Here is a 17234-nt window from a genome sequence, read left to right on the forward strand (position 1 = left end):
TTGGAATCTCTACCATATGTTATTGGTCTGTCCATGTTTCCACATATTTGCAAACCAACTTAGTACATTATCTGTCCAGAAAGAGATATAGTTGTTTTACATTTTCCTATTGATTGCTGAGAAGTTGTTTCTGATAATCCCTCTAGCTGCATTTCTGAAGTATCAGTTGAGGTATCTATGCCATTGAATATGACTTTGGTTACTTTAGTGATGGTTAATCTGGCAAAAATAATTGTCCATTTAGTTGTGTGCTGTATATTTTATGCACAAATTCATAGATTATCAATTCAGAGACCTGTCAGTGTTGACTCCAGTATCCAAACGCACAGGGTTCATGTGACAAGTCTGTCAATGCCATGGTTTTCTCAAAGTGTCAGTTCTCCATTTAGGAAGAGATGCCACAGTGAGGAGGTGGGAAGGTAGCCAGGTTCCACACTTAGGGCCAGTGTGATTTGGAAATGGTTTTTAAACTAACTTTACTAAAGAGTGATTTTATGAATGGACCCTAGGAGCAAGGGAAATGTATACCTGTTCCTTTGCTTTGTTTACTTTTCACTTCCAATGGAAAAGATTCTGCTCTATTCAGTGTTTACCTCCATCAAACCTGCACTGCAGTGGTGACTTTGTTTGGGCCCCATCTTTGGTGGATATTTGTTTTACCTACTTCACAGAACCAGAAAATATATCATTAATTGATGTGGCAAAGCACTATTTATTAAACTCATTGACTATCTTTTGAAGTTTAGAATCCACCTTTCAATCATGGGCTTGAACTTGGGCCAGAACATTTGTCCCTAAGTTTTTCTCTGTCTTTGTTTGCTCATTGTTAACCCTCTACCACTCAAGCCAAAGCCCCACCTCCAGCTTTTGAGTGTTTAATAGGAGATTAGAATTTCACTGATTTTGCTGCGTGGCCTAGCTTTGAACCATGATCCTCAGATCTCAGTCTTCTGAGTAGCTAGGATCAAGGCATGTGCTCTCAATAACACTTTTGTAAAATTTCTGCTTTCTCTATTTTCTTACAAACAAGTAAAAAAAAATTTTTTTGTGAAAAGGGTTAGATTCCTGAGTCATAGTGACAGTGGCTTAGAGTTCTTGGCATAAACGGGATGAAGGTTAAAAAAGTAATAATTAACTAGTAATTCTAGGTCACATAAGGTTAGGATTGCAACCATTTGTCAATCAGAATTGATAGAGGCAATTCACGAGAGTAAGACAAAACCAATGCAAAATTGAAGCAAGTAATCAGAATCAGTTCCATAAGGCAAAAGCTAAGTAATTGCTGGTGAGTATATAAGTGTTTTAAGAAAAGGCATGACTAATATAAGACATTAAGAAAATTTAGCTTCTAGCCTATTACCTGCTGTTCTGGAGCCCTTAGCAGATTTTCATTGTGTGTTCTTCTATTCAGGTTTACTCAGAAATCCAGAAAATTCACTAAATCTCTCCACTGCTGGTCATGATTATCTTTTACTTTTTCATTCATCCATTCTGTCCCTTTCACATGGTATAATGAGGGAATGCATCTATAATTTCAAGAATTTGTATTAGTGCATATAAACTATTTCACTATGTAAATTCATTTCCACATTTACTGTACTGCACTTTCATTAAATTAACCTGTATTAACTTCTACTAATTATATTTTTCTTTTGTTCTATTCCCTCCTTACACCTGCATGTGGAAAGCTTTCAGTCAGTTCTATGTTCCATCCTCAAAAATTGGCAATGCATTTTGTTATTGTTTATACTAACTCATTCTCTCATTTTAATCTCCTTTCCCTCAAACAGTCCAACAATTACATCACTATGTATATATATACATATACACTTATGCATATTGATTATATAAACTTACACATATACATACATGGTGATAAAACAGTGATATATAGATATATATGTACAAAGACAGAGAGTGGTATATATACTTATAGATATATCCACATTATATATGGTATCATGTATACAAATATAATACTATATATTTAATAACACTGTATAGGTACATAGATGAACAGATATAGATATATTCTCTGTGTACTCTGCATGTGAGAGGAAACTTGTGACCTTTGTCCTTCGGGACCTGACCTAATCTGTTTAACTCACTAATCTCCAATTTCTCCCCAATTTGTTTGCAAATGATATGACATTCTTATTTCTGTAAAATACTCTAATATATACATGTGTAGATCTCTATTCATTTTCTTTTATAGGTATATATGTGTATATATATTTATATATGAATACATCTCTCTATTTTTCTTATTCGTTGAAAAGTCAAAGGTCATCTAAACTGACTTCATAACTTGTCTTTTAATCAATAATGCTGCATTAAACATCTGAGTGTGCAATTATATTACTTCAGAGATGTGACCAACAGTGATATTAAGTCATTCACTAGCTCCATGTCTAGTTTTTGAAAATCTTGCATGTTGCTTTCCGTAGGAGCTGCACTGGTTTGCGTTGCTCCCAGCAGCATTTCATGTTTTCTTTCCCTTATAGCCTGGTTAGCATCTGTAGTGCTCTTTTGTAGAATTTTTTTTTTAGTTATCATTTCTTTGTAATTTGAGAGTTTTGATAGTGATATTTCCATGCACACACATTGTGCACTTGGAACGTATTTTCATTTTTCACTCTATTCTCACCCCCTTCCAAGGTCTCCTTTCTCAAGTAGCGTTTGTTCATTTAATCATGACACTGTCATCGATGTGTGTGTTCAATGTCCTTTTATCCTCTGTGCTCCACAGTAGCCTTTCCTTTCTCTCTTCCTCCTTTTGCTGATCCCCTCTTTAACGGTCCTGTATTCACGTCATCTTGACTGTTGCATACTATCATTATCATCATCATTTATGTGTCCACTCCACAAATGAGTAAGACCAAACTGTATTTAGCATTTTTATTTTTGGTTCATAGCAGTCAACCTGATGATTTCCAGTTTTATTTATTATTTTGTCGGTCATGGGGCCTAAACTCTAGGTCTGGGTGCTGTCTCCCAACTCTTCAGCTCAAGGTTACTGCTCTACAACTTGAGCCAAATGCCACTTCCCTCTTTTCTTCTGTTTATGAGGTGTTCATGCATGCAAGGCAAGCACTCTATCACTGAGCCATCTTCCCAGTCCCTCCAGTGTTATTTATTTTCCTGAAAATGATATAGTTCAATTTTTCCTTATGGTAGAGTAATATTCCTTGGTATATCTAATGTTAATAGGCAATCTTTCTGTATATAATAATTTGAGGAAGAAATTAAAGTAGACTAGAAGTTGCTTTGAATAATGTATATAGAGCTTCATTATAAGTGCAGAAAAAGTATCTGCAAAGTTTTTTCTGTTAAATACTTAATATAATAAAGAGCACAGATATATTATTTTGTTTTTATACATTTGTTTTATCCTATGTTTAAAATATAGACTGATTATACATTTAAATGTTAATAAAGGGTAGTTGTCATTACCTATTTCCTTTTGTAATGTTACTTTCATAATTAGTTTTATTAATGCTTCCTATAGTATAGCAGTGGAAGAAAAATGACAGTCTCATGTTTGCTTGAGCATATACAGTTTTGCCTTTACTCAAATCAAACCATCACCATACTATCTCCATTTCCTAAGGAACAGGGATTACACATGTACAACACAATGCCCATCACATAAGTTATTTATTTATTTGTTTATTATTTGCTTGTTTATTTATTTATGTCAGTAATGGGCCTTGAACTCAGCGACTCATGGTCTAGATTCTATTTGCTCAAGTTTAATACTCACTTTAACCACAGTTCCATTTTTGGTTTCTGGTGGTTAATAGAGTTAACGCTCTCCTAGACTTTCCTTCCTGGGCTGGCTTTGAACTGTGATCTTTAGATCTCAGCCTTTTGTGTTGCTGGTATTACAGGCATGAGCCACCGAGGTCTTAATTATATCTAATTTTCTTATATTCATTACATTCATAAAATCTGTCCATAGGTCAAAAGCAATAATCTTGTCTCAGTGACCATGTATAATGCACACCTTCTAACTTTTCTACCCAAAGCAGGCCTTTTCCAGTAAATTTTCACTTCTTTCATAGTTGGCTATCTTCACATAGATTGTAGTCCCATTTAAGTCTCCTTTCTTCACTTCCTCTCACTCACTCTTTATGTTTATGAAAATCTTAGTTAGCTTTGAGTTAGCAGAAGTTTACTTCAGTTATTGTCAACTCTCTCCCATATGTCAGTAGTCTGAATAAAATGTTACCTCTTTTAACCTATCCCTCTGTTTTTCTTTGGACAGACACAGAAAGAGTTCATTTCATTTTATCTTAATAAAATATTCCTTTTTAGAAAATGCCCATAAAACTTTGGATTGCATGCTTCTCTCAAACTAACAGACTCAAATTTCCATATGTCCCAGTTAATTCAGTTATACTATCTACATAAATCAGTGACATGGACGTTTTTGAGGAACTCTGACATTAGAATTGCACATTGCTTCATTTTTAATCAAGAGTAAGATCCATTTGAAAATACAAAAGGCATAGGTTTAGGTAAAGTGTGAATGAGAATCCCTCCGAACTTGATTGTGCTGAAAATCACTAGGATGTTTTTCCTTAGCAGGCTTTTGGTCCATTTCCTGAGCGTTGAAAGCTCTACTCCCTCTTTTTCTTCTTGTCCATCTTAAAAACCTTTCGGTAAACAAGCAAGCAACATTTTAAGACAAGGAAGGTAACAGTGGCCACACAGGCCAGTAGGAATCCGATGACATCCAGAGAGTGGTACTGGTACCAGGTGAGGTTGTGGGAAAGTGGCCTCAGATGCTTGGCTCCTTTGTGGCGCATGACAAATTCAATCCAGAAGACAGCTCGATCCAGTGGCTTCATAGGCTGATCATGGTGAATGGTTGACAACCACATAGCATTCTTTTTGTAGCTAAAGGTAAATCAAGTTGATGTAAGTATATCAAATAAACTAGAAAATACAGATATTGAAATTTTCTGCAGATGAGTCTAAAAAAATTTTGAGAAAAAAAGAGAATTCTTTTCTTCTGCTGTATTTTTAGACCTGTTAGTGTAAAAGGCAAGAGCTTCTTAATGACCCTGGATTTAACCATTTAGAAAAATCTTGTTAAAGTCGTGGGTGGGGGGGGTGTGGGTGGGAGGGGGAGGTGGGTTGGTATGAGAAGGGATAGAAATATGAAACAAAGGAAAAAGCAACAAGGCTTGATAAGAAAAGTATTCATTATCTTGCCCATGTAATTGTAACTCCTCTGAATGGTATTTTCACAATAAAAAAAAAGAAAAATCTTGTTAACACAAGAATTTCTGAAGACAAAGGTAGAATGATCAAAGAAATCCACAGCAATATAAAAGCTTAATTATTAATGCATGTTGTTCAAAATTTAGAATTGTGTCATAATTTAGAGATTGATAGATAATTTAATCAAGAAGTTTTTTTTCCCCTGATGGTTTTCTTTATCATTTATTGGTGCTTAATTATTATTTAACTACAAAATTCCCTGCCTCCTTTGTTTTATTCTGGTCTTAGGGCTTCACACTCCCCTTGAGCTTTCTTTACTCAGGGGAAGAACTCTACCACTTGAGCCACAGATCCAGTTATGGCTCTTTGAATGTTAAGTTGAGATCAGAGTCTGAGGGACTTTTCTGCCTGGCTTGATGTCAAACCACAATTCTCAGATCTCAGCTCTGGAATCACAGCTAGAATCACAGGCATCAGCCGTTGGCTGTCATCTAGCCTTCCTTTTATTTCCTGAACTTTCACTTACTTGTTCCACTAATACTCTATGACTTACCTTTTCCTTTTATGAACCTCTTTTGAAAGGTCTCAGTTTTTATTTGTTTGCTGTTATACAGCAAAATGATAGGAAATGGAAAAATAGAAATAATTGAGTTTTTCTTGAATTATGAGAAATAAATGTACTCATATTTAGGATGATTTTAATTATTCATCTTTTCAGATAGACATTCAAAGACATTTGCTAACATTGCTGTTATTTTTCTTGATAGTATTTTGATGTTAGACCCAATAAGAGAGTGCTCTAGTCACTTTGAGGCAATATAAGTACATGGGATTTGTGTTGAAACTGTTCTTTCCAGTATGGTGAAAGTGGGCATGCCTAGAGAATGATTATTAAGGGTAATTCCAAGGTGTTACAGAAGGAGAGTATTGCAATGGCAAGTATCGCTATTCTTTTAAAAGATCTCACAGATATGGGTGAGCTTCACCCAGGACTAGTGGTGATCCTTTTTGTAATACAGCAGGTAGAAAGAAAATGAAATGCATCAAAAAACAATTGAAATGTGTGCTAATGCTAAGTTTTAGCATGTACTATCTCATTAAGAAATCTCCTGTATCTCCCAGTATCAACATTGTATCTGTTCATAATTTAATAAGAACAATATATGAGAGATATACTTGTATAGCAAATAAAAATACAAAAATATACTGCCTTTCAAAACAAAGGAAGATAAAATATGGCTCACAAACTATATGTTTTGGTGCTCAATATCTGTAGGAAAATGGAAGTCAGAGCTAGATGCTGATGGCTCCTGCCTGTAAACTTGTCTACCCCAGGAGGCTAGGTCCTGACAGTCACAGCTCAAAACTGGAAATGGTAGAAAAGTCTCTAGACTTTACCTTCAAATAACCAGCAAAGAATAAAGTCAGAGCTTAAATCATAAAATGTCCCCACTTTTTTTTTTTTTTGGTCAGTTGTGGGCCTGAACTCTGGGCCCTCAGCTCTTCAGCTCAAGGCTACTGCTCTACCACTTGAGCCACAGAGCCACTCCCGGCTTTTTCTACTTTTGTGGTGCTGAGGAATTGAACCCAGGGCCTCATGCATGCAAGGCAAGCACTGTGCCACTGAACCACCTTCTCAGCTCTAGAATGCCCTTTAGAAAGCTAAACATTTGAGTATTAAGGTCTGAGTTCAAACCCACCTACTCCCCAAAAGGGATCAAAGTAACACAGCCTTTACAATGTGTCTGCTATACTATTATATCCAATAAAAGTAAAATACACTACAATATTTTTACAGTTATGGTGAAAGGGAAGAATTACATACAGAGTTTTACTGAGTATAAGAGGAAATTAATGGTATAAAAATAATTGAACCTATTTCTTGAAATAATTTGAATAATAACTTATTGCTTCAGATATTTTAGTAATCATGCAGTTACATTTCACTTGTACTTCTGAAGGTAATTTCTTTTATGATTGTTCTGAATAAGATAATCATAGTCCCTTGATATCTAAGAATATGCATACATTTCAAAAAATGTTCTCTTTTCTTACCAGGATGATCAGGTCATTTTAAAAGCTGTAGTTAGTTAACAATGATAGAATCTAAGCATTAACATAGATATTTGAGGAAGTATTTATACTAGGAATGTGAAATTTGATTATTTTCTTGCTGCTTAACAATACAAACCATTTATAATGTTTTGAAGAAACAACAAAAAATAGAAACTGAAATGACAGATATTTTCTTGTGGTTCACAAGAGTAAAATTTCAACCACCGAAACTTCATGCTCTATTTTTCAAACACAGTGAATTTTTATTTTATAAAGAGTAACTAGTGCGATCTTAGGTGGAAAGAAAGTTATAACTGAATGAGTTAGTTAGTGTTATTTGTGGAGGAAGAGTTCATGTGCCTCTAGTTCACTGCTTTCCTAAGCTTCCTTGCATTCTTCTATTGTCATTCTTAATGATTCCTTTCAGTCCACTTTGCCTGGTCTCGAATTTTGTACTATTCTCAAGGTTTTGATAATTCCTTTTTACTGAAATCACCTGGGGAACAAAAAAATTATGGTTGGAAATGAAAGTGGGTCTGTGGAATCTCAGCATTCCAAATGCTGAAAGATGATGATCATGAGTTTGAGGCAATCCTGGCCTGTATAGAATAACAATGTTGCAACACAGACACTGACACAGACACAGACACATGCAGACACACACAGACACAGACACACACACACACACACACACACACACACACACACACCCCATGCATACAAACATACACAAATATTATTGTGACTTGTGAAACACATGATGGGTTATTGATGAATCTTCCAGAATTAATCAAGTCTTAACTGAGGGTACCTTTCATGGTCAGACTTATGTGAGAAATTATCTATAATCACAATTTGGTCAAACAAGAATCAGACTAACGAATAGAGTAGAGTGGTCATTAATCATGAGCAAGTCCCTGGGTGTAATGCCCAGATGAACAAAGAGACCGACAGACTTACATACCAATGCACACATAAACATAATCAAGGTTATACTCACACAGGTTTGTTAATGACTGCTTCCAGTGCTCTGAGCAAGTCTTTGCTTGATATTGCTCTTATATCCAGTTGAACAGCTGCTCCTTTGGCCACCATGTGAGCAATGTTATCATGTTGTTCCCCAAACAAAGGAATGCCCACCATGGGAATCCCATGATGGATCGCCTCATAGATGCCATTAGCTCCACCATGAGTGATGAAAGCTTTTGTTTTGGGATGGCCTAGGATTAGGGACATTTCAATACAATTGTTCATTTAAAGTCTTAGACATGAAATGAAAAATGTATAACATGAGCAATGAAAAGAACAGTGTTGTCTAAATAATAATTCTTGAACCAATGGGTTACATTTAATTTGCCTTTATGTCACTCTGCAAGTAGCATCTAACCAACTGGAGATGTAAGTAAAATTCCTATGGTTTGTGCCCTAAGTTTTGTATGACTTGAGATTTGAAAACAAATATACCATTTCCTGTGGAACAGATAGGAAAACAACATAATGGATCATAGCAAATTCCAAAACAAGAAAATGGTCATGTTAGATTATGCTCCCATAAACTTAAAACTAGTACATTAATCTAATGAAGGAGGGATGCTTGAAATAGAGTGTATTATCATTTCATATGAAGTAATTGTTCCCACAAAGAAGGCAGACTCTTTCAAAATAAAACAAAGTAGCAAGTTTCAGTGGCATTGAAATACTTGCTCTTCTTTAGGAGGATGGATAATGTAAGGATGAATTAAAGGACAGAGAGATAACCTCAGGTAATTATAGAAAATTCTGTATCAATGGTAAATATATTTGCAGAAAGATAAACTGATTGTTAAGAATATGATGTAGTATGATGAAATTCCAACTACTTAGGCTTTTTTTGTTAGGAAAAAATGTGTGGTTTCACTTTTGAGTTTTTATTAATACATCTTCACCAGTTCTTTTCCTGTTATGTTGTTATCAACTACTTCTACAGTTACCCGTGCTTTCAGTAAGTGTTTTTCAGGGTCTTACCAAGGAGGTCATTCTGGGGGAGCCACTTGTACAGCCGAGTATTTGGTCCTAAGGTCTCTGGTTTCTTTCCATTAAATCTCCAAAGAATCTGGTGCGTTGAGATAAAATATTTTTAAATTTCAAAATGTTACTTTTTAAAATATAGAGATCACACAGTTAAATGACTTACATAGAATGGATAAAGAGAACAGGTAGGGTGCATTAATGAGGTCTATTATAAGAATAAGAGAAAAAGAATATCGACATTTCCTGCACTTATTTTCACACTCAATAAGATGGAATGTCATCATAATTTTCACAATATTTAGACAAATGATGTAATAAATGACAAATGAATGCATTCCAAAATTTTTATGTAGTCACAGTGATAGATCTGGTGCATAACAGCACTAAAAATTCTTATGATTTACATCTTACCACATAAATATTTACTAAATGCTAGTTTTAGCTATCAACCATTATAAAATGATATTAGGGTAATATTCTTTCATTCTATGAGATTTCATTTTAGTTTCACATTTTCATTTGTTTCTTACCTGCTTATTTAATAACAACTATTTTACCTTCACAGTTCTCCCTGGAGAGAAGTTATGTGAAAAAATATTGTCCTTTTTGACCAGAAATGTGATCAAATTTCACAATAATGAGCATGGTATTAAGTCAGATTATATTACAGAATGTTCCACATTATGGAGTTAGTACACAATATTAACATACTATTCATACTATGAAGGGACTCAGAAAACTGTAGGTAGTAGCCTGGCCAATTAGCCTCCCTTAAATGTTGGTTGGACACATTGATATGGACAGACAGACAAATGGTCCTTAGAACCAATTATGTGGTTTTTGACTGGGTCTTTCCATGGCACCCAGATCAACAACTCAAACCGTTGTTCTGCATGTTAAGGCTATATTTCCTGCCTCATGACCAGCACATGAACACATGTTATTTTCGTCCAATCTTTTCTAAAGACAAATTCCTCAAATCTATGTAACAAATTCTTTATGATTAATCAATTAATTCTTTTTTAGTAATTACATGAAACTAGTTTTATAAAAGAAATTATTAGTTGTGATGTCTCGGAAATCTGCAAGCTGAATTTTGATCACAAATTGATGATACTGATATCCAAACTTAAAATCATTATTGTGGTATAATCTTTAAAGGTGGGAAATGGAGCTGGCCTGTAGTTTATAAGTCATATGGCTGCTGCAAGAAATCCAAATTTTACTGATGCTACATTTATTTTTCAGTAGAATATGTCCCTTTTCACATGAACTGTACAGATCTTGTTTCATATATGAACAAGGCCCAGTCCTGTAGGGCAGGTTGTCTTTATTTACTTTCTCTGAATTAATCAGGCTGAATACATACCTGGCAGGAGGAGTGAACCTTCTTTTGCCTTTCTCTGAAGAACCCCCTCAAGTGCACACTAAATCAGTCAATTACAAAATTGGAGGAAAGGATTACATTTGAACCCTAAACTATGTAGAACATTTCAAACCTTTTTTCTATATGCTAATTGTTATTGTATGATGTCACTTATCAAGTGTAATTTAATTCCTTTATGAAACTTGCTTAGTTTATTGAGAGGCTTCAACATTCTTGCTATGACTAGATGAAAATTTCAGGATGTCTGTGAAGTCTTGCTGGCAATACTATGATAAAGACAAAGTTTCATACTTTGGATATTGTGTTTATTCTGATGACGGAATTCATGTTGTACGTACGGTAAATTTAAAACAATCCACATTGAATACATTCTGAGCATCTGTGTTGCATTGCTTTGTCTTTAAACTGGCTAAGATAAGTTAGAGATGTAGTAACAGTGTATCTTTTACCAGGAAACTAGTACAATCACAAATCTCCAGGGTTGAAGTTCCATTCAGTGAAGACCACTAATGAGGTCCACTATCTCACCTTTTGTGGAACTTGGACCAGTGCTGATGCAATCTCATTGGCTGTCTCCTCTGTTATGTTATCAACCATTGACCCCAGGGTAAAAACCACCACACCATTGTCACCAGAGCTCTGCACAAAGTCTTCCATTTCCTGTGAAGAAAAATTTTGCCTTACCAAACACACACACACACACACACACACACACACACACACACACACACACACACACAGAGAAATAATAGTGAAGCAAACATTTAAAATATTGCTCAATCCAACTAGCCAAGTATTGTTGGCTCTTGCCTGTAACACTAGCTAGTCAGGAGGCTGAGATCTGAGGATCATGGTTCAAAGTCTGCCTGGGAAAAAGTGTCTGTGAGACTCTCAGCTTCAATTAACCAAGAAAAGGCTGGAAGCAGAGTTGTGACTCAAGTGCTAGAGTGCTAGACTTGAGCACTGAAGCTCAGGGACAATGTCCAAGTTGAGTTCAAACCCTTCTTATGACAGGCAAAATCATTAATAGAAAACTAGGAGAGAAAAATCAAATACTATCAAACAATAGCCAGAGAAGATACATAAAACGCAATAAGATACATAAAACACAAAATTTTCCATTAGCCAATAGTAAGGGCACAGGTAGTATTAAATCAGATATTGGCACCAGTGTGCAATAAAATTTCCAAACATTTCCATCTTGAGTCTAAATTATTGTCTAGCATTTTCCCCGTATATTAAGTGAAGTAAACCCGGCCCAAAGACACATAGGTCCCATGGTTTCTCTTATTTGCAATAACTAGTTTACATCTGAGACAAGCAGAAATGGACAGATAAGTTGATGTTAGGCAAAATGAACCACAACATAAGGATTCAAATGGTTTTTCTTTCTTGCTACTATTTCTAACATATTTATAAGATGATTTCTTTGTTGCTTTGTATGTACCTCCCCCACGGTATAACCCCTGTTTTCACTGTATTTGATGTTGGTATAATTTGTGGGGGGGAAGAGAAAAAACAAATTGTTTAAATAGGGATACAGGTGGACCCATTGCAACAATGAGATGTACAAGACTTTATGTGGAAAAACGTACTTTACAACTTTGTTGGCTGTGGGTGTGAGGTAGGTAAAGCCATGGGGGGGAGGGAGATGGGAGGGCAGAGATGGTAAGGGGAAACAAAGGAGGAGGCAACAATGCTTGATAGAAATGCACTCATTACCTTGGTCACGTAATTGTAGCTCCTCTGTACGTTATTTTCACAATAAAAATTTATTAATATTAAAAAAGAAAAAGATTAGTTCTTATAAATTGTTCTTACTAGTCTAATTTCTTTTTTTATACATCTTTTTCAATTCTCATTTCTCAGAACTTATATCTGAGCATTGTTCATCTAATATTTCACTCTTAGTGATGGAGAAACTTTCTTTGATTCCTATCATATGTTACTTTAATTTTGTAATTTTTCCTTTCCAAGATGCTTCCACATAATTTTTACTAATTGATTCTAAAGTCTCCTTTTAAAATGGCTATGCGTTGTAGTAGAAATAGCTGCAGTGTTTCCTTGCATGTCTAATACTTATTTCTTAATATGCTAATTACTTGATAGTTTTATGAGTGAATCAAGGATTCCTTCTAGGTGCTGACTCATTAAATCTTAATTAAGCTGACTTTGTTCTGAATGACTCTAAGTTTTCTGAGATCCAGAAACTTGTGATGGTTCAAAAATTAGTTTCAATTGGTAGACTGCTTTACCCTACTTACTGTTTTTCTTTCACTGTAAACAAAGACTTGTATTGAGTGGTCCAGAACCATATTTATTGAAAAGGAAATGAAATAACACAGACAAAATGTTATCAATTTACCTTAGGCAAGGGTTTGGCAGGTTTGCAGTGGAGTCCTCCAACAAAGTCAACATTTGGTAAACTTGGGCGAGGGAATTCCAAGTCCCAGTAAGATCGAATAAGCCAGATTTCTGCTTTACTCATGGTCTCCATTAAGGTAGTAGGTCGTCCTCAGTGGAGAGGGGAAAAGTAAATAGTAGGTAAGGACATGAAAGAGTTGTTTCTTAATAAAATATTTATATTTCTCTAAAAATGATTGGTATAATTTGTACTTAATGATATACAATGTGTTTGTTGATAAAATGTACTACACAAGAAATATGGTAAGTGTGTATTTGTGTGAAAAGCATTCTGGTAAGACACTATATCTATGGCACCTCAATTTATGAGCAGTCATAAATAATCATTAAAATAAGCAATTATAGAATTAACTATGCATTTCTTTTCTCATTATCCATTAGAGAAATTTTCAAACTCCAGACTCAATAATTCTTTCATAGTCACAGAAATTATTTTCTCTGCAGTACTTAAACTAGTTTTCTACATTGTAATAACTGTTCCTTGATTCTTGATTTCCCATATGAGTGAATTTTTATGACTGTGGCTGAATTTCTTCCTTTTAGTTGATTCACATTAGGAGTCTAAAATATTTATTTTTATGTGGAAACACTGGAAAATATCAGCTGGAAGTATTTCAGAAATATTGAGACTAGATAACTGAATTTACCTTATTGATGGCTAATATTTAGTAAACGTAGGAACATAATAAGAATGACAGAGAATAATCACAAGTATATCATCACTTTACTAGATTGTATGTCTATAAAATAGATTATGAGAAACAATAAAGGAATGTGGATACATTAAGAGTTATAGTTATTGAGTCTGTGCGAATCATTGTATTGGTCAAGAATAAGGAAGTCATTTAGTAAATCCAGAAAACTGGTCACCAGTGGCTCACACTTCTAACCCTAGCTACCCAGGATTCTGAGATCTGGAAGAGTGAAGTCTGAAGCTCACATGGGCAGAAATATTTTCAAGACTACCCCTCTAATGAAGTAGCAAAATGCTGGGCTGGGGCATGGTTCAAGTGGGAAGGTACCAGCCCAAATAAGTAAGCCAAATAAGATTGAGTTCTCTGAGTCCAAACCTCGGTATAAGCAAAAAGAAAATAAAGAAGAATACAAATAAATATTTTGATTTAAATAAGGAAATTGATCAAGGAAAACTATTTCTTGTTTCCTGTGAAAAATGTATCTCCTCAGTATACATATTTTCATTCATCAGTCTCTTAGGTAACTGGTGATTTTGATAACAAAGAAAAAAATGAACAATTTTTACTGAGGATAATCTCCTACAGTGTCTTGTATAGATAGGTAATTGTCCATTGTCTTCTCTCTGATCCCATAATCTGGTAGACAAATTTATATCTCATTTAACTGTTCCATCTACAACTGACAAATTTCTCTTATTTCACATGCATCTCAGAGTACCTCTTTCAACTTTTACAAAAGTTATGATCTTACCCTATTAAACTTACCTAAAACTTCACTGTAAAAGCGACTCCACTTCTTTGACTCAAATGTCTCAAACCAAAAGTCAAAATAAAGCATGCATATCATGTTTTCTACCCTCTCCATGAATGTCATCTGACCACTTAATCCTGACAGAATGACAGGCACATAAGAGGGAGGGAATAGAAGCCCTCCACTATACTTTTCAGTTGTGTAGCCAGGATAGAAGCGGAGAGTGTACATGAAAGGAATCTCCAATAGCTCAGCCAGAAGCTACCCACAAGGACCGACGCCATCTGCAATCACAACATCAAATCTTGCTTTTCGTAGCCTTGCTATAAGTTTCTTGTTCAGAACTGCTTCTTTACAAATATTTAGCATAGCATCAGAAAATGTCCTAAATAGATTCTGCAGTAATGGTGAATATGCCAAACATGTTGTTCTTGGCAGTTCATATGTCCACAAAGAGGTGAATCTTGTGAAAAATGCCATGAATTCATCGGTTTTGTAAGCCGAAGGGAAAGTTTCAAATTTAATGCTGGATGCTTCATTGCTATCAACAAAAATAGCAGATGATGGTCTCACAACTGTGACTTGATGACCCCTCATGATAAGTTCATCCAGTATTACCTTCATATTCATCCAGTGGCTATATTCCACGGGCCACACCAGTACTTTCCCACAGCTTTCAGAGTTAAAGCAATAATTCAGCTGTAATAGTAGTGGAACTGAAATCCATTTCCAAGTCATCCTGACTAACAGCACAGCGACCTTCAAACTATGTTCACCTCTGACAAGTTCTTGTGCTTACACACAAATAAAAAATTGATCATTACGTTAAAATATAACTTGGGTTGATCCAAGCAAATGTGTAAAATGGCCAACTGGGGCATGTGGACTGAATGGCAGATTTATAAAGAAATTTAATTTCCTGATGATTTGACCGGTAAATTCAGCATCCCTTTTGTAATTGAATACATTAAGGCAGCTAGGAGTCTATGACATATTTGTGTAAGTACCTTGTTTTATGTAAGCCATTTTGTAATTATGCAAAAAATTTTGGCAGCTGAGTGGTGACTTGGTTTTGCATCCTTTTTGACACAGAAGAAACATAGTAATTTCATAATTGCTCAACATTTCTCAGATATCATGATTGAAGAGTTTTTGATAGTAACTGTTCTGAAATATAATTCACATTGATCCAATTCAGTTTAAAGTTTGGCATCAATGCTTTCTAGTATAGTTCCAGAAGCCTGTAATCATCTTCACTGTCAGTTTTCAAGTACTCTAATCAACAGTATTCTAATAAAGAGTCATAAAAATGCCCCCAGGATATCAAAAAGATGGCTGATTCAAAGTGTTTGGAATTCTTCACTCCAGAGGAAGGACCAAATTATCTAGAAACAACACATTCCCCAGGAGTATATGAGGCAGACTACCACAGGGATGGTTTTGAAACAGATATTACAGAATAGAGAGATAAAACATGGTTTACATACAAGGAGTCAAATATATAGCACACCTACATAAAGACTCGAAGTATAGTTATCTATTATATCTAAATGTGTATTTCAGATCTAGCTTCCACAAAGGAGTGAAAAGATGCACTGTTGTAGTTTCTGAGCTTGGGTTATACCACTTAACATCATTTGTTCTGGGTCCATCCTTTTCCATGGAAATGTCATAATGTTATTCTTTCTAATTGCTGTGCAAAATTCCATTGTGTATATCTGCCAATCTACCTGAGCTGAGACAGAAACTCAGTTGTTTTGCTTTCCATTTCCTTTATGTTTAGGGATGATGAACATTTCCTCTTGTAGACTAAGAAACGTTTCAACCTTTAAAAATAGAAACCATAACTTCTATATATATATAATGTACTTTGCAAGATATTAAATATATTGGAGAAAAGTTATAAATAAGGCAAATTCAATTAAAACTCCACTGAAGCTGAGCACTAATGGCTCACTTATGTAGTCTTATCTCTTTGGGTCGTGGACATCACAAGGAACATGGTACATAGGCAGAAAAGTTCATATCATAGTTCACATGGAGCAGAAAAGTTCAAATCACAGTTCACAAAGGTCAGAAAAGTTCACAAACAACATCAACAGCCAAATGTGGGTATATTCACCTGTCATCCCACCTCCTGGAAATCCATAGAGAAGGCCATCATAGTTCAGGCTGACACAGGGAAAAAGTAAGAACCTACTTCAGACTCCTACTCAGTATTGTGAAGTGAACATGAACACTAAAGGACTGTCACATGCTTACTTGTGTGTTGCTTTCCAATAACGTGCTTAGAACAGGGATACATTCTAAATGTTAACCTTAGATTCTTTAAGTAAGAGGCTGATTCCGAGTAATTACACACATCAATGATTTCTATTTACAAAAGAGAAGTTTTGCAACTGATAGTAAGGTTTATTTTGAGCAATTTTTTAAAAAATTTCTAGAAGTTACATTAGGAACATATTAACAATTGAACAAATAACATTTTGATCTCTGAATTGCTTATGTTTCACATTCTCCCTAATTGCAAAGCCTTATATCACTGTAGTTTTTATGTTTTTGTGTCTCATTTAAGAAACCCTTACAGGATCCAAATAGGGAAAGAAGAAATAAAACTCTCCCTCTTTGCAGATGACATGATCTTGTATTTAAAGAATCCCATAGACTCCACTCCCAAATTACT

General features: G+C 35.0%; 1 pseudogene; it reads right to left on the reverse strand.

The window, feature by feature from the left end:
• Positions 1 to 4454: 4454 nt before the first annotated feature.
• Positions 4455 to 15324, reverse strand: LOC122106895 (annotated as a pseudogene).
• Between the last annotated feature and the right edge of the window lie 1910 nt (positions 15325 to 17234).

The sequence above is a fragment of the Dipodomys spectabilis genome, unplaced genomic scaffold, assembly GCF_019054845.1.
Source record: "Dipodomys spectabilis isolate Male_0828 unplaced genomic scaffold, ASM1905484v1 ptg000043l, whole genome shotgun sequence".
NCBI classification, from domain to species: Eukaryota; Metazoa; Chordata; class Mammalia; order Rodentia; family Heteromyidae; genus Dipodomys; species Dipodomys spectabilis.